Source organism: Mesoplodon densirostris, chromosome X (assembly GCF_025265405.1).
Source record: "Mesoplodon densirostris isolate mMesDen1 chromosome X, mMesDen1 primary haplotype, whole genome shotgun sequence".
Classification (NCBI taxonomy): Eukaryota; Metazoa; Chordata; class Mammalia; order Artiodactyla; family Ziphiidae; genus Mesoplodon; species Mesoplodon densirostris.
The window spans coordinates 109,238,623-109,265,747 of NC_082681.1; the positions used below are offsets into that span (position 1 = coordinate 109,238,623).

The window sequence follows — 27,125 nt, forward strand, 5'->3', positions numbered from 1 at the left end:
TACTGATAAGATTTTCCTAAAATAATCTATTTCAGAATTATTCTTTCAACTCTTAGTTACAATCTTTTACTTTTCCCAGGGTCTTTTTTCTACCTCTGCAACACATTTAATTACCTATATTCCCCAACCTGTACCATATTAAATTTTTTTTGGAATTTTTACAGGGCAATTTATTGGAAGGATGGCCGTGAGTGGCATTATGTTCAATGAATGCCCTATTTTGACAAAGGAATTACTAAGTTATATTGAAATCTTTTTAATCCACTATGCTTCTGCTTAGATATAAATGCAAATCTGTTCTTCGCATTTGCAACTGGATTGAACTTGAGGAGTACTACCATATTGATTCCCTCTGCAAATAAAATATAATTAGATTTCCCCCAAACTTTCTACATTCTCCCAAGAGACTGGCTGGTTTTGTATTGTAGACTTTCGGTGAACATGAAGGACAATGCCTTATCATAAAGACCAGAAAGATTTCTTTTTACATTGGTAAAGAATTTTAATTTATTTCTAGTATCATTTCCATTCACACTCATCTCCTCTCACCTTCTGTCTAACAAAACGTATAAGACCGAAGAAAAAGAGGGGGAAAAGCATAATGATATCCTATAATCTTTCTAATAATATATATTTTACTGTTAGAAATTTATTGTATTCCTATATAACTAAGGCTAGGTACCTGAATATGAATCTTTTTTTAAATTTATTTATTTTTGGCTGTGTTGGGTGTTCGTGCTGTGCACGGGCTTTCTCCAGTTGTGGCGAGAGGGGGCCACCGTTCGCTGTGGTGCGCAGGCTTCTCACTGCGGTGGCCTCTCTTGTTGCGGAGCACGGGCTCCAGGCGTGCGGGCCTCAGTAGTTGTGGCTCACGGGCTTAGCTGCTCCGCGGCATGTGGGATCCTCCCGGGCCAGGGCTCGAACCCATGTCCCCTGCACTGGCAGGCAGACTCCCAACCACTGCGCCACCAGGGAAACCTCCTGAATATGATTTTTTTTTCAGCTCTCGTATTAGATTGCTTCTCAGTTACCAATATCTGATTAAAAGCTATCAGAATCTTAAATATGCAAGGAATTATAAGGAGCCCTATAATGCATATGACAAGACAGATCTCTAAAGGCAGAAATATATTTCTTGTGTTTGTTTCCTAAAAATTGATCTAAAGTAGTATTTTCAAATATTATTATAGGCATCAAGAAGTCAATTGGTATTTTTTGTCTTCTGTGAGAAAGCATGTATGAGGAAATAAAATTATATTAGACATGTTTCCTCCTCTCAAGAAAATGATGTCTAAGCAAAGGATATGGAATATGGTGTACAGATATTTATTATACTAAATACATTGGCAATTCCGAGGCTAGGAAGTTTTTTGTTTTTGTTTTTTTATTAAACATGGTATATGATATTTAAGTAGGACTTGGAGTTTAGGAATAGGGAAAAATGGCCTTTAACACAGGGTAAGGGCAAAAATCAAGCATAGAGAATGAAAAGTACAATGTACAATTTATTTCCTGTGACCTTACCTATAAAATAAAATACCAGTACATAAGGGATATATGTGCAAGCATATTTGTTGCAGCATTGTTCATAATGAGAAAATAGAAAGGAGACAAAGGGAAACAAAGAATGACTTTTAATAAGAAAATCATTGAATAAAATTTTAGAACATGTAAGCATAGGCTCCTATGCCGCTCTTAAAATATATGAATTTGAGATATACCTGCTGACTAGGAAGCAACAACACAACATGGCATTTACTATAAAAATCACGTGCATAAAAGTATATACAATAAATTATCAATTGTATTTTAAAATATAGATATGTACCTTATTTATGTAGCATGAGTATGCTTTCTATGATTATATAAATTGAAGGAAAATATTAAGTGGAAAACATGAAAATACATAAATAGATTATTTGAATAGGTAAAATTTGTAGATGGAATAGGAGAAGGATGAGAAAAGTAAAAATAAGAGATTTTACATCACATTTATCTAGCTGTTTTAAATTATAAATATATTTTTAAATCTTGCAAAGTAAAATGTAAAAATATAATGCATATTTAGAGGCAGTGAAGGAAGATAAATTCAGAGAGTTAGCACCCTTGCCTAAGAATTTTCATAGTCTTTTTTGACACAGATGATTGTAATGACCTGTCTATAGAGGAAATGCCCTAATTTTAGTATATCTCTTCACAACTTTGATTTTTTGATTCCTATTAAATGTCTTCAAAACTTCTTTCATCCCTGGTTCCTTATCAAGAGGATATATCAGTTTATTCTTTAAAAAAATTGGATACAGAAAAACCTAATTTATTCCAACATTAACTCTTCACCATCGTTTATGAATTTTATTTTGATTCCTCCTACTGAAATTCAACCTTCTTCCTTCAGATACCCACAGGTCTCCCTCCCTCACTTCCTTTAGGAATGTCTATTAGCTCCCATTACCATGACCACCATAACACCCTCCAGTTCTCACGCTCCATCCCCTTACAGTGTTCTTTATGTTTCTTCATGTTCCTTATCACCTTAGGATATTATACATCTACTGTCTCAGTTATTTATTGTCTGTTTTCTTCACTTAATGTAATTCCCCGTGAAAGCTCACTGCTGTATCCTCAGCATCTAGAATAGTACCTTGTACCTAGGAGACACTCATGAAATAGTTGTTAAAGGAACTCTCAGTTTAGCCACCATATATGTAGTAAAGACTATCTTACAATAAAACAAAATAGTGAAAAAACTGGAAAAAAAATTAAAAAAATTAAAGGAACTCTCAGGATTAATGTTCATGTAATTGCCAAATCCATTGACTTCTCTGCCATTTGATCCTATTCAATAACATCCCTAGTCCTTTTTTTTTTTTTTTTTAAATCTCAGGAGCCCTTTAGCTGCTGTGATAGTCCTAGTTATATTCCTGCCATATCCCTAAATCCTTTCCCAGCAACTCTCTCCTCCCTCATGTTAAATATGTGCCCCACCAGGTTCAGCCTTGGTGTTTTCTTTCTCTCGCTAACCTCAACTTTGGTTTTATTCCAGTCTCTTGGCTTTAGCTATTCCATCTGTTTATCTTTCTTCCCAACTTTATCTCCAGTTCTACTACCACTCCTGCATTCATCAACCCCTAAGGACTTCACACTTGCAGATCCCTCTACTATGGCAGTCTCCATATGACTTCAACAAAATCATCCCTCTTTCCCCTCTGAAGTCACCCCTCAATTGACTTTGCTGTTTCATCCAGTCTCTGGATGTTCTGGAGGCACAACACCCCCTCCTCCTTTCTCCCTTCTCTGCAGGCCACGCTTTTACTTTTCAAATACCTTTTTGTTTTTTCCAAGTTCTTTCTTAGATAAAAATCATACTACCTTACATTGGAACTCCATCAGGTCTCATTTCTCTGCCTTTACATTCTCCTTTCCGGTGCTTTTGTAATATTGTGATCAGCCCTAAAAATCACTTTTATCATGTCATTTGTCCGCACAGACTTTCAGTAGATTGCCTTTATTTACAAGATCTGGTATAAAATTCCTGTTCCTGTTATTCAAAGCCCATTCTAATATGGTCTCCAAATCATGCTCTCATAAATCTACCCAAGTTTTCTCACTTGCTAATTGTTTTACACGCCATCAACATGTCCTGTCAACTTTTAAAATATATTGGGGGCTTCCCTGGTGGCACAGTGGTTGAGAGTCCACCTGCCAATGCAGGGGACACGGGTTCGTGCCCCGGTCTGGGAGGATCCCACATGCCGCAGAGCAGCTGGGCCCCTGGGCCATGGCTGCTGAGCCTGCGTGTCCGGAGCCTGTGCTCCGCAACTTGAGAGGCCACAGCAGTGAGAGGCCCATGTACCACAAAAAAAAAAAATATATATATATATATATATATATAGGTTCTCAGGAAAATTCACTTCTCTATCGACCTTTTGTTTGCCATCCATCCTTGAAAATATTTCTCTCTCATCTGAACTATAATCACTTTTGTCTGTACAATCCACATAGAAATTAATCAGGTCCTGCCAAATGATGTCTTCCATTGCCTTGAACCTTTATTTAAAACTTCATTTACCTTTTCATATGATTCACATCTTGTTTCCTAACATAGTATTAAGCTTCTACAGAGTAATAAACTACTAGTCTTATATTTATTTTACTTCAGATTTCATAGATTGCCTTGTACATGGTAGGAATTCAGTAAACACTTGCTGACCTGAGTTGTTTAATGCCTTTGTCTATATAATCTGAGTAAACATTGGTACTAATAAAACTGTACCACAAGAATTTGAATAAATGAGCCATTGATTTTTAAAATAGACTGCTTAACTTACTATATTGTTTTCTCATAGTCACAACTTAATTTTTTTTTTGTTTTTTGGGGTTTACAAACATTCTTTTTATTGAAATATATTTGACATATGACATTTTGTAAATTTAAGGTGTATAACACGTTGATTTGATACACTTATATGTTGTAATATGATTGCTATTGTAGGGAGAGTTAACACCTCTATCATGTCACATAATTTTCATTTCTTTTTCGTGGTTGGAATAATTAAGATCTAGTCTCTTAACATGTTTGATTATAATTCAGTACTGTTGCCTATATTTACTATACTGTGCATTGTTTTTTAAAATAGAAGTATAGTTGATACACAATATTACATAAGTTACAGGTGTACAATATAGTGATTCACAATTTTTAAAGTTATACTCCATTTACAGTTATAAAATATTGGCTATATTCTGCATCCTATGTTGTACAATATATCCTTGGAGATTATAATGTACGTAATAGTTTGCACTTCTTAATCCCCTACCCCTATATTGCCCCTCCCTGCTTCCCTCTCCCCACTGGTAACCACTAGTTTGTTCTCTATATCTGTGAGTCTACTTCTGTTTTGTTATATTCACTAGTTTGTTGTATTTTTTAGATTTCACATACAAGCGATATCATACAGTATTTATCTTTCTCTGACTGACTTATTCCACTTAGTATAATATCCTCCAAGTCCATCCATGTTGCCGCAAATGACAAAATTTCATTCTTTTTTATGGCTGAGTAGTATATATATATACCACATCTTCTGTATCCCTTCATCTGTTGATGGACACTTAGGTTGCTTCCACATCTTGGTGATTATAAATAAGGCTGCTGTGAACATTGGGGTGCATGTATCTTTTCAAATTAGTGTTTTTGTTTCTTTTGGATATATACGCAGGAGTGGAATTGCTGGGTCATATGGCAGTTCTATTTTTAGTTTTTTTGGGAACCTTCATACTGTTTTCCACAGTGGCCGCACCACTTTACATTTCCACCAACCGTGTACGAGGATTCCCGTTTCTCCACATCCTTGCCAGTGTTTGTTATTTGTGTTCTTTTTGATGATAACCATTCTGACAGGTGTGAGGTGATATCTCATTGTGGTTCTGATTTGCATTTCCCTGATGATTAGCAGTGTTGAGCATCTTTTCATGTTCCTGTTGGCCATCTGCATTTCCTCTTTGGAAAAATGTCTATTCAAGTCTCCTATCCATTTTTCAATCGGGCTGTTTGTTTGTTTGATGTTGCATTGTGTGAGTTGTATATACATATTTGATATGACCACTTACCAGTCATATCATTTGCAAATACTTTCTTCGATTCAGTAACTGCCTCACGTCTGTCAAATAGGTGCGTTTGAGCTTTCTTTATACATTGAATAAGGCAGGATCTATGAACTAGAGAAATTTACAGTCTTTGAAATTTGCTTTAAGAACATTTGTGTAGGAAATCTAATATAGTATAAGAGCAAAGTAAATTGGGCTAGAAGTTGAAATACTAGGATAATAACAATCTCAACTTCGTCAATTTACCTTAAAATTATTCAGCACAGAAATTAAGTAATTTGTTTATGTGTCAATTTGACTGGGCTACAGGGGTGTCCAGACATTTGATCCAATGTTATTCTGAGCATGTCTTTGAAGGTGTCAATAGAGAGTGTTACCCCTTCTGTTGACTCTGTTTTTCTGGAGAACCCTGACAAATGCAATTTCTCTGAAAATCACTGGCCACTCTTCAGAGTTGAGAAATAGATATAAATATTTCATAGGGTTAATTGTGGTAGTTTTTCAAATTAATTTATATGCTTTGTAAGCTGTAAAATACAATAGGAATGTAAGGTGGTATTGCTCTTAATATTATCTTTAAATAGCATTTTTCCTGTTGAGTCTGTTTTTTTAATGCCTGTGCAAATCTTATTGCCATTTTACTCTAGCTAATGTCCTAAAGCAAAGACAATATAATGCTTTGTGAGCCAAAACTTCAGACATACCTGGCAACTGTGGGTGCCTTGAAATTAACTACAAAGAAAAATTAACATTAAGCACTGCTTTCTTTGCCCGCTGTACACCTTAACAAATAATACTCACTTTTTTCTTAAACCTCCAATATGTGGACCCTTTTCAAATCTTACATTTTAAGCTAAAGTTAATGATGAGCCAAAATTAATATATAGAATGCTCAATAGTTATTATCTATTCGTAGTACTCAAAAAGTACCTCAGAGCACCTAGTCATACTAAATATGGAAATGTTGTTATATAAATACAGAGGGAAGAAAACACGAGCAGGCTGTTAGAGCCCTTTATACATGAAAGTTACAAAGACGCCCCCAAATTAAATGCATTTGTTTAGTGCATTAAAGATCAATTGAGTTGTCCACCACTATTCAGTCACAGTAGAGTTCTTCCAAAGCTAGACATAATTACATGAACAGACATTCCTTTGGTGGCTGTTGTTTGTTGGGTTGATTGATTGACACTTGACTCCCCATAGTCAAAAGCCAGTGGTGAGAAACTTGCCCTGATGATAACAGTAATTCACTGTAACAAGAAAGCCACTTTCAAAGGGCTGAATGTTACCCAGGATAGATGTATATAACCTGCCATAGTAGAAGCTGGGTCAATACAAACAGGCTCTGGCATTTGGCCTAGTTCCTGCTACCATTACTTTTCCTTATTAAGGACAGAAAGTGATTGCCTTGGTGCAGGGCTGAGTTTCCCTTTTATATAATATAGCGAATATTTTGCCATTTCACAGGAGTAGGAAACAGATCCAGAAACATTCCTTATGCTTGTCAAAAACCCATTCACTGTTATTAGAGGCGTGGACAAAATTTTCTGATCCAGTACAAACACGTCTGAGGGGGAAAACTTAGTCTGAAGTGTTACTTCGAAAAATCAAAACCAAGCATTATTTATTTGCAAAGGAGGCTCTGAAAATCTGGCTGCCTCAACATTTGTTGTTCTCCTTGTTGGATCCAAAATCTTTAAGAATTGATTAAAAGGCAATGAGTAACATACAATACTGCAGTGCTTTTGGATCAAATCAGGAGCTAATAAGGACAGCAGGTAATCATCACTTGTAATTTAAGGCTGATTTTACTACTCCCAAAAAATTCTACCAATATCTCACATTAAATAATAAAAACTGCTTCTGAAAATATAGGTATAAATTAATATTTAGAAGATAAGTTTTATCAGCATGCATAACGGAGCTGGAAAAAAAGAAATTAAAATGTAAGAACCGGGTGCTCACTCTAAGATCTCATTTTATCCTCACAACAGCACTAGGTGGTAGGTGCTAGTATTATTATTCTTTTAGTTTTACAAATGAATAAACTGAAGATCAAGTGACTTGCTTGAAGTCAAATAACTGATAAATGGACAAATTATTTTGTCTTCTAAATCTTAACTTCTCTGGAGTTGTATCAAATCAATCACCTGCCATTCTGTGATCAAGCACAAATTGCTCTTCAATTTGGAAAACTATGTAATAAGTTGTTGAGTCTGATTTTCCATCTAGTGTACTGGTTTCTCAAACAAGGCAATATATATCTGATTTTTAAAAGTTACTTAGACGCATGCTAGAAAATAGGCCGCAGGTGAGAGTTACTCCTAACATTTTTTTTCCTGAACACTTTGGAGTGGTTTTATTACTTCTGTCATCACCTCTATTAAAAACAATGGTGTACTTGTATAAGGCAGAATAGACATAACAAAGAGATTTTTGAGTATAAAGACCACAATATTTGAATGTGGTTTTGATCTTTCCATTTTTCCCAGTTCCAAGAAAAGATCATAAGCAAATGGATTTAAGAGCAGTGGACAGCTAAACCTTTTCACCATATGGGTATTTCAACATATTTCCTCCAACACTCATGAATACAAATAAAGGTCTTAATTGTTTGACAAATCATGCTGAGCTTTATAAATGATTAAATAGTGATTTTTAAAAAAATAATAGCAAACATTATTTCAAGTGTCTTGTACTCATGACACACGGACAGATAAATGGACAGATAGATGACCTTCACACACATACCTATGGGCACTCATCTCTATCACAGTTAACAGGATTCAAACATTGTGTCTCACTGAGTATTTTTCTCCACGTGTACATACACACAAGAACATTATAGTTAATGGAATATTACTCAGACATAAAAAGAAACGAAATAGAGTTATTTGTAGTGAGGTGGGCAGACCTAGAGTCTGTCATACAGAGTGAAGTAAGAGAAAGAGAAAAACAAATACCGTATACTAACACATATATATGGAATCTAAAAAATGGTTCTGAAGAATCTAGGGGCAGGACAGGAGTAAAGATGCAGACATAGAGAATGGACTTGAGGACACGGGGAGGGGGAAGGGTAAGCTGGGACGAAGTGAGAGAGTGGCATGGACTTATATATACTACCAAATATAAAAGAGCTATGTAGTGGGAAGCAGCTACATAGCACAGGGAGATCAGCTCGGTGCTTTGTGACCACCTAGAGGGGTGGGATAGGTAAGGTGGGAGGGAGATGCAAGAAGGAGGAGATATGGGGAAATATATATATGTATAGCTGATTCACTTTGTTATAAAGCAGAAACTAACACACCATTGTAAAGCAATTATGCTCCAATAAAGATGCTAAAAAAAAAGAACATTGTAGTTTTAGTTCTGTCTGTTTAAGCTTATTTTTAATATTGAGAAAGGTGTTATGGTGATTGTGTTTTATTTTTATTTTTGCCTACAATTTTTAAAGTTCAGCATCCAAAATTTTGAAAACTCATAAAAGTATTTTTTTAAACGAAAACACTCATAATCTTTCTCTCCATATATTGCCATTAATAGGTTTGAACTTTGCTTTCAAACTTCCAGTGATTTTTTTCAGAATTTTTTTCTATTAAAAAAGTAGAATTGTATTACATATACTATTTTATCTTCTATTATTTACTATTTTCCTCATATTTCATTTAATCATTAATAATATATTTTTAGTGTAAAAGGCAATATAATAAAATCTCAAAATGAAGAATTATTCTCCAATTATTGGGCATTTGAATTGTTTCTAAATTTTGGTCATTGTAGTGACCATTGTTGTTCATGAATCTGTACAGTTAAATTCATTTCATGCCACCCTCCCTTGCACCCAAGTGGCTTCAGCCATTCTTGTTTTCTTTCAGCTTCTTTTTACTCACACATTTATAAATGCTTTCTTTACTAGGAAATTCACACATTCTATTTTCTGTATCAGGATAAACAGTTAACTCTTATTATTTGCACATCTTCCATTCCAATAACCTCTTCACAAAAGCCTTTCCAGGCCATCTAATAAAGTTAACTAACAGTTCCCCAATTATTGGGCATTTCCTCCACTATTTTTTTAACAGTGTTCTGTGTTGTTCTTTCATAGCACTTACCACAATGTGTGTGTGTGTGTGTGTGTGTACGTACTTATTTGTTTATGCCCAGATTGAAATGCCATGAGGTCAGAAACTGTCTCATGTAAGATGCAGCACATTCAATAAAAACTTACTGAACAAATTAACTGATTATCCTAGTCTTATAGACGAATGGTTACCTTATTTCTTACTTCTGTATATTTAGATATATAGAACTAAAGAGATAATGTTGGTTGTCAATTAAAATCTCAGTGTCAGGATTTAAGCACGTGAGAGCTCTCTCAACTTCATCCACACTTACCCAAAGGCTGTTATGTAGTGGCAACATAACTATTTAACTAAATGTTGATTTTCATGTTAAAAAAATACAGTTGACTTTTCAAAGCAATTTTTTAACATAACCATCCACGCTGAAGATTGGGGCATTTCTTTTTTAATATTGGCAAATTGGTAAATAGAGAATGCATTGCTATATTCAGAGATTTCTAAATCATCACGCAGAAGTTTTGTTTTTGGCTTTCAGTATCGAATGGCAGAGCTTCAACCAAATAACCTTCATATGCTTAACTAAGAATAGTAGAAGATAGATTTGTTCATGTTTATGGCCTCTTCTGATTTCTTCTATTTTTGTGAATTCTCTTTTTGAAAGAAATAATAGTGACTTATTACCACATTTTCACATTGTTTCTGTCTCTTATGGTGATCTTCAAAATGAAATATGGTTTTAAATCCTTACAAAATGAAATTATTCTTCCTATATCGTTGGTTTTTATGGCATGTGTGAGGTTTGTTGACCTGTCATCATCACAGTATAACCTATTACTATAAGAACACATTGAAACAAATCATCCCACACAAACGTTGGCCTAGGTAGATATCACTCAATTGCAGCAACATTTCAGATGAGCCTCATTCAACCTTCTGTTTTTATAGAGAAAAAGACAATGTGCACATTTTCATTTCTGAAGGTTGGCCAGTATTATTTATTGAAAAAATGCTCGTTTAAAAACTTGTCCATGTGGGAACAGATGTATATGTATGACTGATTCACTTTGTTATAAAGCAGAAACTAATAAAAAAAAACAATCAAACAAACAAACAAAAAAAAACTTGTCCATTTGTACAACACCTGGTCTGTCCATATAACATCAATAATATAAATATAAGAGTAAAGCGGCCCCTACGCACCAGTGTGTACCTTGCCAGCAAGTGCATCTGAAAGAAATTAGAGCCTTGTTTGTATTTTTTCATCATGGTAGTACAGGACTTTTCAATAAAAATAAATTGCTCTTGAGCATATTTGTTTGGATAACAAAAAAGGAAAAGATCCATCTGATTGATAGTGGACAGAATTTTCATTAAGTTTAACAGCAAAAACACCACAATTGCATCATTCACCTTCTTATTTCAAAGGAAACAAAATTAGATGCAGTGAGCTCTACACAAATGTTCACTATGTATATTTTAACCATTAAATACATTATCAAGAATCATGTCAGCATGACATTCTAATATAACAGCTTTACAAGAACATGTAATCCGATCTAGGAATGCTGTGGTCCTCTCTAAATCAGCTTCAAACATTTTTGGGGTTGATATTTTTCTCATTATTTTGATCCACGTTTTTTACCTAATGATCACATTTAATTAAATATACAAATGCTATCAAATGGGAAGACAAAATAGTTTTTTTTTAATAGGAAGACCTGTATCAAATAAGCCTTTTCTCCCAAGAGCTATAATAATGAAAAACTTGGTTTATTATGTTCACAATAATTTAAATATGTATGCAATTTGCCCAGTTTTGTGTATTTTCTACTTTTCATGTGTCTGCATATCTCTGTAATATCTAAGTACTTGAGTCAGAAAAGAGGCAGTACTGAGTAGGGAGGATCTCACTGAAACGTGGTGCTAATCTAGAGCCTGGTCCTGTTTCCGTTACCTGTAGGATGAGTTAGACAAGCCATGTAGGCTCCCACTTCCTCATCTTCTTTTTTTAAACTATTTGATTGAGGTATGATTGATATTTATAAAGCTATACATGTTTAATGTATACATTTGATGATATTAGAAGTAAATACGCATCTGTGAAACCATCGCCACACTCTATGCCATAAACATATCCATCACCTCCAATTCCTCATCTTTAATGTGTGGATCGTAACACATTTTTTGCTTACCTCATGCATTTGTGCGGGTCTCAAATGAAATAATCATCTGATAGCACTTTATAAAGTATGTAAGGGTAATATATTATCCCTATGAGATAATAGTAATAATTCTCTTAGCATAATGTTAATAACATCTTCACCTGTTTGACACAGTTTTCTATATGATAAATGACATTCCTGGTTTGACCAAAGGATCATACTGGGAGCAATAAGTAGGCAGGTACTTAAGTTGTTGCTGAATCTGGAATGTATTGTGAATGTCTCAGATTGATCCTCTCCCCCATCTTTCTTCTCTTTTTTAACAATTTTCTTCCCACGTTGAGAATATGATAATGTTTTAAATGTAAAATACAAAGATAGCTTTGTTTTTCTTTACTGATTAAACATCTAAAGTGCTTATTTTAAAGAAACAAATTGAGTTTTAGGTTTTATTGATTTATACCCTCCTTCAATCCACAAAGGATTTGAGACAGTGTATAACAAAACTTCAAACTATAAAATGAAATACTAATGGAAAAAATGGAACAAGCGAGATACACACGAAAGTTTTATATTAAGGTCAGGGATAAGAAAAAGGAACATCGGTATGGGAAAAGGGTGGCATAGACTGGGAGTTTGAGGAAGTGCCTCCAAACCATGACAGTCCTTATTAGCTGTTTATTTTGAATGTCAAAACAAGATAAGAGCCATTTCCGGCTATATTCCTAAAATATGTTTGCTGTCATAATTCTAAGTTGTTCTCACTTGAGTATTTGTCTTAGTTTTTATAAAAGGCAGCATATTCATAGGGCATCAAGTAAACTGGACCTATGGAACTTTTAAAAAATGCTTTTCCTTTGGATTTTCATGATGTTGATTTATTCTAAACTGATATGTAGAAAAATACCATTAAAGAAAGCTGTGAAATGATGAGATTGATATTAGAGGAGCTTGATGACATTATTTGAGATGTGATGAATTATCATTTACAATTTGAGGTGTATCTTGTCCACTATACATGGCTGTATTCCTAAGTAAGTTTAATAGTATCTACTTGAGCAAATAATATAGTGAATTATATTTACAAGTGCTGCAATCTTAGTAGATAAAATGAGATAACCTTATTTTGAAATACTGCATTTGAATAATTAAAATACAGCAATGGGAAAGGCTATGTTGTGTGTTCTCACTCTTAAGTAAAAATTCCAGATAAATTATGTTGTTTGAGTGAGTTTATATTCATTTTCCAAATGAATGTAAGCTATCTTTCTGATTGAAAAAGTATAATTTTTCATTGTAAAAATACATTCAAAATAATGAAAGAAAACCAAGAGTAAAAATCATTAATAATCTCATTTCCCAGAGATCACATTTAACATTTTTCTTGATATTCATCTAGTCTAACTCTAACATGCCTCTTTTCAGAAATTGCCCTCCTACATAGGTTCTTCAGTGTCCCTGAATCTTATTTCCTCTTGTTCTATTCTTGTGTAAAGAAAACATATTTTTGCCATGTCAAATACACAGAGTGGTTTATACACCAGATCGTCCGTCGTCTCTGTTCCTTATTAACCAAAGGTCCTCGAATTTGTTCAGGTGGTAGGCAATTGGACTTTTTGCTGCACCTTGTAGAATACAATGAAGTATTTACAAGGTTACTTCATTTTAGCAACTGGGGACAATTTTATTAGCTGAAGAAAGAAATTATTTTAAATTGCTTAGAAATGTGGAATTCAGTTTTCGTACTGCATAAGAGATTAAACCACAAACACAGGCACGCATGTCCACCATGAGAACAAGTTGTCATCCAAACCCAAATGAGCCACCTCACATTGTCTTTGCTAATGAGTATTTGTTTGCGCCTTGTTCAGTCATCCAGAAATGCCCTTTAGCAGGGATAGATGGAAACCAGTTGCACTGACTTCTTCCCATTTTTGAAAATTGGGATGACATTTGCTCATCCAGTGATAACATAGTTCCTCAAAGACCACTGACAGCAGGGTAGGACCATACTGTGCAAGTTCTCTCATTTCCCCAGAATATAATTGGTCTGGGGCCAGAGATTTTAGCTCATTTAGAGCAGCAAGGTGCTCTTTTAAAACTCCCTCACCTATTTTGGACTTCATTTCTCTCGTACAGTTATGCCTTTTCCAGTCTGATGAACATTGTCCCTGACAGAGCAGACAAGCAGAGGAGCTGGGCAGTTCTGCTTTCTGTGTCATCTCTATCCCTCACCTTCCCCTTCTTCCCCAGTCAGTGACCCTATCTCTTTCTGGTTCTTCTTTCTCCAAATGAAAGTGAAAAGGCCCTGGATGTTGTTTTTAACTTCGTCACGAGTCTTGCTCAGTTCCAGGCTCAACTGTTCCTCACTGTTTCTATATTGTTCTTTATAGTATTTGCCCTCAGTTACGCATCTCTTATTTCATCCCGTGTTGATACACTTTTAGAATCTGAGCTCGTTTAGGATCCCCTGTGTGGTGGCATGCATCTTGTTAAACACGACACTGCTTTTTAAGACCTCTTTGGGATTATTTGCGATTATGTTGTCAAAATTTTATTTTTGAAAGTCTCGCGGGCTTCTTGAGCCATTTTCTCTTTCAAAATTTAAGATTATGGGATCACTATGCTTTCCCCCCCTTCTTAATCTAATAAATACACCACACATATATACATACACACTCTCCTGAAAGATGGATGCCACTTTACTTGTCTTAACAATTGTTCAAATCGATCGTCGTATATAGGGATAAAAAAAATAGTATAACATCCCTGATGGTTCACTAAGTCTGTCCCTGTATAACCTGATCAGTCTTCTGAACTCTTTTAAATTCTGTCTGCAAATGACAGAGGTTTGGCGATCAGCCTTTCTTAGTTCTTTTCTTGTACAAGGAACATCTATTGATATATGTGCTTTGTGAAGTGAGAGAGAAGTTAAATTTGTTAGAAATCTTCATTCTTAACATGGCTAAGGTAGTGTTTAAGTGAGGAGAGATAAGTATTTGAAAGTGATATTATTCTTATTTCTTAATAGAAGTAAAATTTATAAAACATAAAACAGATTTATTTGGGAAGGGAGGAAAAGCTTATTCTTATATAAAATTTGAACCTACTTAGTTCTTCATTTCAGTCTCTCAAGACACTTTCACTTAATATTCAGATTCTGCCATTTCATTTATTTTCTATGCTTTCTTGCTCTGTATGACTGTAGCAGATAAATAAGGAAGTGTAGAAAGATGTCCCAAGAACTGGGAAACAAAGATATGGTGTTCAATTTAAGTTTGTCAAGTGATTCTACTCATAAAAGCAACACCTCAATGAAAAAAATTAATAAACATTTCCATTGCTTCATGCCACATTCCAGTCAATTCCTACTCCCTATAGGCACCTGTTGTTATCATTTCTATCACCATAGATCTGTTTTGTCAGTTCTTGACTCCATATAGATGGAATTGTGCAGTATGTGCTATTTTGACCAACATACTACTATTGAGAGTCATGCATGTTGTGAGTATATCAATAGTTCACTCCTTTTTATTGCTGGTTAATATTCACATTGTATAAATATACCACAATTTGTTTGTGTATTCTTCCGTTGATGGACATTCAGGCTGCTTTCAGTTTGGGGATAGATGAATAAAGACACTATGATTGTTTGTGTACAAGTCTGTTTGTGAGCATATGTTTTTATCTCTTTGGGGTAAATACCTAGGAATAGAATGGCTGAGTCAAATGTTTAAATTTATAAGATGGCGCAAACCACTTTTCTAAAGTGGTTGTGCCGTTTTATACTCCCACCAGTAATGGTGGAGCTATTAGCTCTACATCCTACCAGTATTTGATCTTAAGAGTCCTTTTAATTTTTGCCATTTTGTGGGATTTGAAGTGGTATCTTGTTGTGGTTTGAATTTGCGTCGCTCTGATGACTGACAATATTGAACATCTTTTCGTGTGTTCACTGTCCATTCATGAACAGAGATCATTTGCCTTCTTACTGGGTGAAAGTAATATTTTGAGGTCATTGATATCACTTGGAAATTGGAAATGACAGAGACATTTCCCTACTTTTTAAAATATTTTCTCTGAAGACTCCATTGCAAATAGTGTTGCTGCTTGGACAGCGGTGCATTACCTTTGTAGAAGCCCTGCTCCATGGACATCCGTGTCACTAATATGAAGTGCCAAACATTTTAATTTTCTTTGACTAGTTGCTGAAGATTGTCTCTTCAGAGCCATCAGCAGTAACTTGTTGCTTAGAAGCCTACTAGGTGTTTTAAAATACAGAAATATAATTTAATCATTATTTTTACCACATGTAATATGCTTATTCATTTAGTCACGTAGCCAACAAACTTTTACTGATTAACGTGGTGGAAAACTCAAACATAAAGAAAACAGTGTCCTGGGCTTCCCTGGTGGCACAGTGGTCAAGGATCCGCCTGCTGATGCAGGGGACATGGGTTCGAGCCCTAGGCCAGGAAGATCCCACATGCCACGGAGCAACTAAAGCCCATGTGCCACAACTACTTAGCCTGCGCTCTAGAGCCCATGAGCCACAACTACTGAAGCCTGCGTACCACAACTACCAAAGCCCACGTGCCTAGAGCCCTTGCTCCGCAACAAGAGAAGCCACCGCAATGAGAAGCCTGTGCACCGCAACGAAGAATAGCCCCCACTCGTCTCAACTAGAGAACAACCGAGAGCAGCAACGAAGACCCAAGGCAGCTTAAATAAATAAACAAACAAATAAGGAAGGAAGGAAGGGAGGGAGGAAACAGTGTCCTTGCACCAAAGAAACTCATAAACTTGCAACCAAAATAAGGATGTTTAATTTTATATAGACTATGAAAGACATCCTACAGTTGATAGGCAGTAGAATTTTGTGGGATAGATGACTTCTAGTTGAAATTTTACTTGTAAGTGTGATAGTATTTGGGGTGTGTTTTCATTTATCCATTTAACAGACGTCTTTTGAGCACTACTATCTATGTAGCTGGCACTTTGCTAAGCACTAGAGTGAGAAAACCAGTGATGATTCTGTCTCCCGGAGCTCATAGTCTAATGGACTGAAATGAAAGGATTGCATAAGTAGAAACAAGGGCTTTTGTGATGGAGGAAAGAGAATGGCAAAGGTCTAGGGAATGGCCGAGGAATCACTGTGAGTTGTCCATGGATAAAGAATTGTAGAGTCAATTTGAGAAGCCTAGAAAGGTTTCTCCCAGGATACTATGAGGTTCTGAATGTTACCTAAGCTATTTGGGCTTCATTAAGCAGGTAATGAGGATTCAGTATGTATGTTTGAGCAGAGAATCAACCACCAGTACTGCCCATCAGGAGGATTAATCTGGAAAGGATACATATGATGTTTTGGTGTGAGAAGTGGTGAAGGAAAACAGTTGGGAGGAAGTATTACTAACGTAGATGAAATGTGGTGAACAACCAGCGAGGGAGGGGGAAGTAACAGTGATGGAATCAACTGGGCAGGAGGTGTAACATTTAGGATCAGTAAGACTTGAATTGGGGAAAAGAAAGAAAGGGATAAAATAAGGATGAACTGGCAACCTGGTAACTGGGAGAATACAGATGTCATTCAAATAGAGAGTAAAATCAACAAGAGAAAGCAGTTTCAAAATGATGTTATTGTTGGCTTCAAAATGTTTTCTTTGAGTTTAAGAAACATTTAAGAGTTAAATGTTTTCTTTGACTTTCTTTGGGTTTAAGTCAAATGGAAATGTGCTGAAATGCTAAGCAGTGGTTAAGGAAGCTTCACTAGACATAAAAAATTTAGAAAACGTTAACATTTGATAATTGAATCTCTTCCACTACACAAATTAGATTTCTAAGGACGTCAACAACACCTCTTTTTGCAACTATCTCTGATCTTTTAGGGATTCACATGAGTAATTCCAGAAGTTTTAACAGAAGACTTGCTTAAGTCCCCTGGCTGTTTTATTCTTAGGTTCTTCTCATTTGTATATAGTTCAGCAAGATACAAATTGTTGACACTGTACAAATATGTTAATAGCAGAGAGAATCCATTCTTGTGCCTGATTTGTCTGATTTTCAGAGGATGTGCTCAGTCAACAACAGCTACACAATTGTCTTTTATCATCTTCTCATCTAATTCCATGAAGGAGAGAAGCATTGCCATACAACAGATAATGAGTTGGAAAATAAGAAAGCTAACCTCAGAAATTAAGGCTTTAACAGAAAAGGGTAGCTTGTGTTTAATGCCTGTGTAACTTGGCAAGAGGGACATATAAGGCTTAGCGATGCCCAACATGTGCTTAGAGGTCGATTGTTAGTGGATGTCTTGGGGGTTCTGTAATCTAAGCTAATGTTTAAAATCAATTAATTGATGTTAGACACAGGGATCTGTTTTTATCCCTCTTTATTTCTGGGCCTTTCCATTCTCAAGGGCCTGAGAAACTAAACCTTACTTTGATAACTTGTTATTTGTGGTAAGAGATGAGACTTTAGTAAAACACAATTATTTTTTAATGTCTCTCTTCCATATTAGGGTGTTGAATATATTTCAAAATTTTACTTTTAACCTTTCTTAGATGGGAAACTATTCAAGAGTACTGTCATATCTTGCCTAGTATTATGCTCAATTTATGAGTGAATATTTCTTGAACCATTATTAAGGTAAGCAGTATCCAGCACTGTGTCCAGTGCCTCAGGCTTTGATAATCATAATTACCACAATCTCTGTTTCTTCTCCTGATCATCTCCCCACACCTAGGTACATATATGTATACACACACAATCATATACACAATCATACAAGTAATTGGTCTCTTTTACAGATCATCTCCATAATCTCATTATAATACAGTGTTGTATGTAGTTATTTGCTTGCTATTCTCTCCGCCATGAAACTGAGTATCGACAGGAAAATACGAACCTATTTATCACTGTAAAGGTATCAGATACAAAATAGTAACCTAACTATTTGCTGGAGTGAATCATACTGAAGAGAATACTTACCTGCATTGAACAGTTTACCTATACTAAACAACCATTTAGAGATTATGCCACAGTTAAAGCACATAGAATTCCTTTGAGTACAGAAAAGGAGTTTGTTAAGGGACAAGTTTAATTCCTGATCTCTTATTCATTCTCTCATGAATATATTTTAATTCATCTTTGTCCAGTGATTTTTAGCACTGGGTGGGTCAAATATAGGGTAAGTAGGTACAAACAGCTTTATGAGAGCGATACTCTATTCTTTTTGAAATGGAGAATTGTACTGCCTCTCAACTTTCTATATTATGCACATCATGAGATTGATCTCTTTGCCAGAAGATGAACAGAAAGTGTTTCGGTGTAGAGATACAGCAAGGGCCAGTCATGACAACATTACTCCTCTCACTTTCCTATGTAACAATTTTCATGCAAATATGCAGGGAGTCCCCAAATACGTTTGGATTATTAATGCTACCTTTGAGGTTACCCACAAAGTTGTCAATGAAAATGAAAAATCCAACCATATTCAGAGCCAAACCAACATCACAAATTTTAGACTTAGCTCTGCCAGTAGTGATCGCAGTTATATTTTCAGTCCTAATTTTTCCTCTGGGGTTCAGCCCAGTATCTCCAACTGCCCGGTTGATGTATTTTCCTTCATTCACATCTCCACTGAATGGCTAAATCCTATCTATCTACCTCCCAAATATCAGTTGGTTTCATCAACTTTTCTCTGCTTGTACCACTGACTCCCCAATCCACGCTACTATTTTTCCTCACCTTAACTACAGTGATGACTACTAGGTCTCTCTATTTGTACTCTAGACCTTCTCCAATCCATCCTTCTACTGCGGCCAATGATGAACAACGCTTAGCATAGTGCCTGGCCAATAGGAGATTCTCAATAAATAGTTGTTCAGTCAATGAATGACTCGACGGGTGAAAATATTTGATAAACATGGCAAGTACCAACAGGAACTACAACTTTTCAGAGTTTTTAAAACTATCCTAGTAATTACGTAGAAAGAATTTATGCCTCAAGTCACGTGTTCTATTACCAGGACCACATAATGAAAGCATGGTCAGAGACAAGAGCCTCCTTTTGATCAGAGAAACGTCAATTTGTTTTCTTAACAGATCTAAGTAAATGGAGAGAAAAACAGCTCTTAAATATTTCCTGGTAGTTCTCCTGGAGTTCTAATGAATGATTTAGAAGCCAAGAAGGCTTGAATAAATCTGTGAACCTAGAGAGACCTAGCATTGATTTGAACAAAGTAAAACCTATTAACTTTGCAAAGTTGTGTGCTTTATAACAACAGTTTTCTTTAAAGCAAGGGCCACTGCTCTCAGAGGGCAGTGGAAGGCATGTATGCTCCACCTAAAGGCATTCAAATTATTAAAGTCCTAATGCCAAAACATGTCTGAGGACAGATTTAATTTGCAGCCTTCAGTTTCAGATCCCCAAAGGCAGAGATTTAACATATATACTGTTTTATTCCTTTGGAATCTGCTTGAAATTGAGAAATGCATGTTTTGTTTTTTTTTCCCCCCCAAGGCATTATTTCTTGGGGAAGGAAGAAAACAAAAGCCTGAGATAATCTGATAAAGCATGTAGTACTTAAAGTACTTTATGATGAATTCATTTGGTATCCACCTTAATAGAAGTGATAATAATGTATATATCACTGATGGATGTGGATGAGAAGTGATAATAATGAATGTATATATCACTGATGTGGATGAGATAAACACATCTAAAGGAAATTTCATTGTAATTTGATATTAGGTAAATGCCCCATTAAAATAAATAGCTACTATACATAATTTTCCTTTAGTTCATTGGCAGGATGTTTGCTTTGGAAAAGGAACAATCTAATTCTAGTTTGAGGAGGAATTCTTATTATTCTTTTATAGCAACCATTATCAGGAGCAGATAGTGAATTGAACCAAGGAACACATCTACTACACAGGAAAAAAGAGTACTAGATGAGATCTGACCAGACCCCTGCTGCCTCCATTTCCTGTAACAAACTAACAAAAACATACATGTTGTTTTAGCAGTATTATTAGTGGGACACAGTAGATGTTTACTGAAATGCAAAACAAATGAGACCAGGAGAAGTAACAGGCTAAAAAGGTACATTTTATTTTTGATTGATCATTTGTGAAGGCTGCTCCTCTTTGATTTGATTTAGTTGGCAAATCACAAATAAAAGATCTGTAGGTCCTTAGATAAAAGTTGAGTCTGAGGTACAGTTCAAATTTGGAGACATTTTATGGTCAAAAGAAGAAAAAACTCCTTCAGTATTACTTAATCCTTAGCTGTAAAGTCTAATATAGACATGAACGCTACCAATGGATGACACTAAATAGAAATATTTTATAAATACCTATACAAAGGCGAGGCACTTAGCTCTCTCTCGGCTCTTCAAGGGTCCAGCAGAAGACGAACATTTAAGCTGAGCAATGAGTTTGATCTGCAAAACTTGGGACACTCGAGGAAGCAGAAAGCCATTCTGCTTTACTGGGAGTTGGAGTTGAAGTTGGAATTGGGGAGCAGCAGTAGAGCAGTCTGCAAAGGCAGAGGAGAGAACAGGCTGTAGAGGCCCTTCAGACTTTGCCTGGTAGGCTAGTATTTGGACTTAATCTTGTAGTAAATATGTAGGCGTCATTCTTGATCTCCTCACTCTGGGCTCTGGACCTTGATTCTTGCCTGCTACACCTTTCATTCTTTACTAAAAAATTACCACTTTTCACTTTTTTTAATCCTACCTATTTTTGTGTTTACTATTTTTTTTCACTCTGCCTCTCTTTCTCCCTCTTTCAAACTGCTGGATTTCCCCAATTTTAGCCATCTTTCAATCCTTGTCACTGTCCTCATGAGGTGCTCTCACAGGGTCATCAAGTCTTTCATGAGGATAGCATCACCCAGCCCATGAATGGGCTAGGTTGAGTGTGTCCTGTTGCTAAGTCTGCTGTTTTCCTTAAGTATGTGTCCATTTCCTTACAAAAATTCATCATCTAACAAAAGTTGAAAGATATTTTCTGAGCACGTTAAAACCTCTAAAGATGGTCATTACTGTATAGTCTAAGAACTAACATGAGAGACAAACTTGTCCGATTTATCTTTGAGAGAAGGACCAGAAACAATTTTTCAGACTCTAACTTGGATCCTAGGGACTGACAAAGAGGAACAGTGGCAAAGAGAGTGCATCATATTTTTTATGAAATTGCACCATAAATTTCTACCTGGCAGTTTCACAAATCTCTAGAGGGTTCATATTATTACATGTTTTCACTTGACCAATGAGTAAACTGAGGCAATGATTAATCTGTCTCAAAATAAAACATTAACAGACTTACCAGTAAATCACAGGATTGGATTTTTGACATATCTGCTTGTTCAGTGAAGGTTTGTTTTTCTCTCTTGTTTCCCTCAGTCTTTATCTTTTCTCCCAATCACTTTTTGTCTCGTCTATTTTCCTATTCCACCTAGTTTGTGATATTTTGCCAATTCTTTATCTCCTACATAGCTTATCCAATTTGTCATTGTACAATTTCCCGTAACTGCTTCTTAGCTTTTTATTTTTCTTCAGTTGTCACATTTTATTTTCCAGGTATTGTGTTTTGATACAGTTTTGGAAAGTTTTACAAATATACTTACTAAACTTATGCAATATTTTCATATAAAATGTACTAGTTTCTTTGTCTCATATTTTTCCCTCTATAAAAATCTACTGATAGCTGTTCCTTCCTTGCCTATAATTCTTCTTCTCTTCCCTCAATTTGACCACACTTGGAGGACTTAGATATATGTGTCACTTTCTATAATTTAGGAACATTTCTCAATTTTTTTGGTGTTTTTTTTTTTTTTTTTTTTTTTGCGGTACGCGGGCCTCTCACTGTTGTGGCCTCTCCCGTTGCGGAGCACAGGCTCCGGACGCGCAGGCTCAGCGGCCATGGCTCACGTGCCCAGCCGCTCCGCGGCATGTGGGATCTTCCCAGACCGGGGCATGAACCTGTGTCCCCTGCATCGGCAGGCGGACTCTAAACCACTGTCCCACCAGGGAAGCCCCAACATTTCTCAATTTAAAAAGCATACAAGAAGTTAATAATAATGCAGTAACTCTAAAACATTGCCCCTTCTGCTCCCTTGCCTGCTCCATGTATTTCTTGCCTACCTTTCTTTAATGGTGTATCTATTTTGTACACTTTTGTCCCCTTTCATGCAGAGATTCTGATTCAGTTGGTTTACAGTGGAATTCTGGACTTTTATATTTATATTTTGAAAAAGCTCCCTAGGGGAGTCTGATAAGCAGTCATTATTAAGAATGATGCTTTAATATTGGAATCAAAACACAATAAGCTTTCTAACTATGATGAATAACCCAATCAATTTAATTATGATTTTTTTCTATCCAAAGCTAAGACTAGATGTTAATTGCCAGAGAAATAGATAAGGATGCCTATGACAACAGAACATTAATATGATATCAAAGCTTGGAAAGTTCACTGGTAGTGAATAATTTAGTACTTAAAATATCTAGAAGCTATAGAATGAAAATTAATTTGTTTTTCACTAAGTGAATAAAGTTGATTGAGGTTTTACATTTAATTTTGTAAGTCAAATTTTATCTTTGGACTCAAACGCTAACTGTAAAACAACATGTACAAGTTTTTACTTCCTGTTTTGATCCATTATTTTGTCGTCTTAAGCTTTATTACTGAAAATTCTCCTCATGTCAGTCATACACTATAAATACTTCTCCTGCTTACAAAATCTCACATTTTTCAGTACACTATTTAATGAGCTCTTCTTTCACAAAATTAAAAAAAAAATCTGAAGGCCCTGATTTGGGACTCTATATAAATGAGATTTGGATCTAACAATTTTAAATTATTGCTTCATTCTTAGCTACTCAGTTCTATTGCTTATCTGGGAAATAGAAATAATAAAACCCTTGTTGATTCTACAATTGGATTGTAAAAGTCACCGTAGCCATCAGCCATGAAGTAGAAGGGCCAAGATCAAAAAATACAAAGCAAGGTGGCTGAGAGAAATTTCTGAAGCAGCTTTAGTTTATAGCATTATAACCTAGCCTCAAGAATTCTTTGATTCCTTAACAAAGATCCAGAAGGCATTTACTCTATCATGTTATTACTCAAAGTGTTGTTCCCAGACCAACGATATCAGTATCCCCTTGAAGCTTGTTAGAAGTAGAGAATTTGGGGCCCTCGACAGACCTACTGAATCAGAATCAGCAGTTTAACAAGATCTCTAGGAGATGTGCACATTAAAGTTTGAGACGCAGTGCTATAGTACACATCTGATAGGTGCTCCATGCATTTTTTCTTTTCTTTTTTTTTTTTTTTTTTGCGGTACACGGGCCTCTCACTGCTGTGGCCTCTCCCATTGCGGAGCACAGGCCATGGCTCACGGGCCCAGCCGCTCCGCGGCATGTGGGATCCTCCCGGACCGGGGCGCGAACCCGTGTCCCCTGCATCGGCAGGCAGACTCCCAACCACTGCGCCACCAGGGAAGCCTGCTCCATGCATTTTTAAAAAGTATTTCTAACAGTCGTGGGTATTGGACACCATTGGAGATACAAATTAGAGTCATAATCTTTCTCCTCTAACAGCTTCCCTGACTTTGGTGTTTTCGGCAAAGGTTTCCCCATTTCAGGAGTCATTCATGATTGCATGATCCAGCTAGTTCTCCAGCCCTGTTGATTCTGCCTTAACAGTTCATGTTACCTCTTGCCTTTCTGTTCTGGTGCATTGTCTAAACTCTAGGTTTAGCCCCAATACCTACCTCGCAGACTCCTGTCCTAGCTGTTTTACCTGTGTCCCTACCTTAACATTAGCCTAAACTTTGCCTCAGAATTACCTAGGAACACAGCTCTAGCTCTGACACTCCTGTACTTATGTCATTTTCTGTTGCTCTCCAACGAATTGCAAAGTCTTTAATGAAAAGCAAAGTCCTCTCTGCCCAAGCCCAATATTAATCCAGGGCTACACCTCTCCCTAAACTTCCACTCTCATACGGTGACATAGAGCCCAAATGTATACCCGGGATCAGATCACAAAAATTACACACCATAGGCCTTGTCTTCTGCCATCCCCTTCCCCTCCGCCCCAAACCTGCATGTCCCTAAGGCCTACCTATTCTTTCAATTCCAAATTATCCCCCAAATTATCTCCTTTTCATCCTTCCACTAAGATCCTCCCCCTTCTGATCTATCATTTATTGAGCACCTTGCTTTCTCTCTATTCTACTATATATAGTGTAACAAATTATCCTTCACAAATATGTCTAATCTTGTCAGCTAGATTATACACTGCCTAAAACCTAGAAAATTGTACTTATTTCTTTGAATCTCTAGGAGGTCCAGTGATCAGTATTAATACTAATAATACCTTGGCAATGATAAGAACTCCTTCCTTCCTCCCCTCCTCTCCTCCTCCACTTCCTTTATTCATAGATTCATGCACTCACTCAGTGGATACTTATTGAAACCCCTCACGAACCAGATGTTATAGTAAGCATTAGGAACAAGACTGTATATAGGACACAATCTCTGACCTCAAGGAATTTATGGTATAATCGGAATATAGACACAGTTTGTTATGAATGGGGCTACCTGTTACTAAACAATGACTGTCACATGCAACAGCGATCTGAACAGGTGTTAAAGAGTGTGATGCAAGTAAAGTCAACTAGCTGCAAGGAAGTATCACGTGTTTACTAGAGCACGTCTCATGCACAAGAGAGTATGGTCGGGAAAGCTTACGAATAGCTCAGTGACTGTGCATAGTTTTATGTTCATTGTGAGGTACTGTGCTCCTGGAATAATGGTCTGTTGTCATTTTTGCGGATTTAGTGAGTCTTTTAACTGCTGAAGACATACTACCAAAAATTCTAGTATTCAAAATAATAATACATGAAAGTAGTAAAAAACAAACAAACAAACAAAAACCCAAGAAATTTATGTGTAATGAGAATCTAAAGGAGATTTGACCCAGTCTTAGAAAACAGGCATTCATTTATTTATTTGGCAAGCATGTAATGGAGTTTGTATGTACTTGCTCTTGGAATAGAGGGATATAAGAATATTATGTAATTAGAATCACACGTACTGGAAAGTGGTCTGCATAATGACTATCCCATCCATACATAAGGGTCTGTGAGTCCTTTAGATTGAAATATGGTAAATATCTCAAGTTCTTATATGACTTCATTTTCTAAACTTCAGGTTTAGTAATGGGTTGTAATTGCCTTACAAATTCTAGATTACCTTTCTTTTTTTAAAAAAAGGAGGGCTTCCCTGGTGGCGCAGTGGTTGAGAGTCCGCCTGCGGATGCAGGGGACACGGGTTCGTGCCCCGGTCCGGGAAGATCCCATATGCCACGGAGCGGCTGGGCCCGTGAGCCATGGCCGTTGAGCCTGCGCGTCCGGAGCCTGTGCTCCGCAATGGGGAGAGGCCACAACAGTGAGAGGCCCGCGTACCGCAAAAAAAAAAAAAAAAAGGAGAGTGCCATTTTTATTTAATGGCAAAAGGCATTTTTAATACATATTTGGTTTTAACAGTCTTTTTTAAAAGAACTGTTTTTCTGAGACTGTATTCTTAAAATTTCATTTAGGATAAAAAGCAGAAGATATTTAAGCTTGACACCGTCAATGACTCATAAAAATGTTCTTGTGGCTATAGATTATTTTTAAATTTCTCTGTACCTTAGGGATTTCTTGATAGGCTGCCCCTGAAAGCAATTAATTCTCAGTCTTATGTGGTTTTATAATGCAAAATTAATTGATGGAAACAGAATTTGAAATAAATTTTCTTCTCGTATAGTAATGAATTTTTGTTTAAATATCTCGAGGCTTTTTAAAAAGTACTCTGGCTACACTATGTTTCTTCTTTTTCACCTCTCATATTGACAGTCTCGAAGAAATCTGAATACTTTCTTCATGTTTAAGTTTTACAACACTTCATAGACTATTAAACATGGAATATCCTTGTGGGGACAAGAAATCGAATTTGCTCTTGAGAAGGTTTCCAACTAATTGATTTGTAGGACATTATAACATCCTCTAGCTGACAAGCTTTACAAATATAAAAACGAGCTGAACCGAGAGGGTGCTTTTTTACTGACACATGAAAGGTGTCTTTCTGTCTTGTATCCTTTGGATATGGGCATGTCAGTTTCATAGAGAAACTTTCACATGGAGCTTTTTTATTTCTTTCTCTCCCAACAGAACTGCATGTGGTAGCACACTGTTTAATCTTTTCTCAAATAAAAGGAC

General features: G+C 36.1%; 1 protein-coding gene across 1 annotated transcript in view; it reads left to right on the forward strand.

Annotated features, from left to right (window-relative positions):
* The window catches only part of DMD (dystrophin), a 1,698,782-nt gene that overhangs the window by 811,411 nt on the left and 860,246 nt on the right, over window positions 1-27,125 (forward strand). The gene's annotated exons all lie outside the window — the stretch shown is intronic.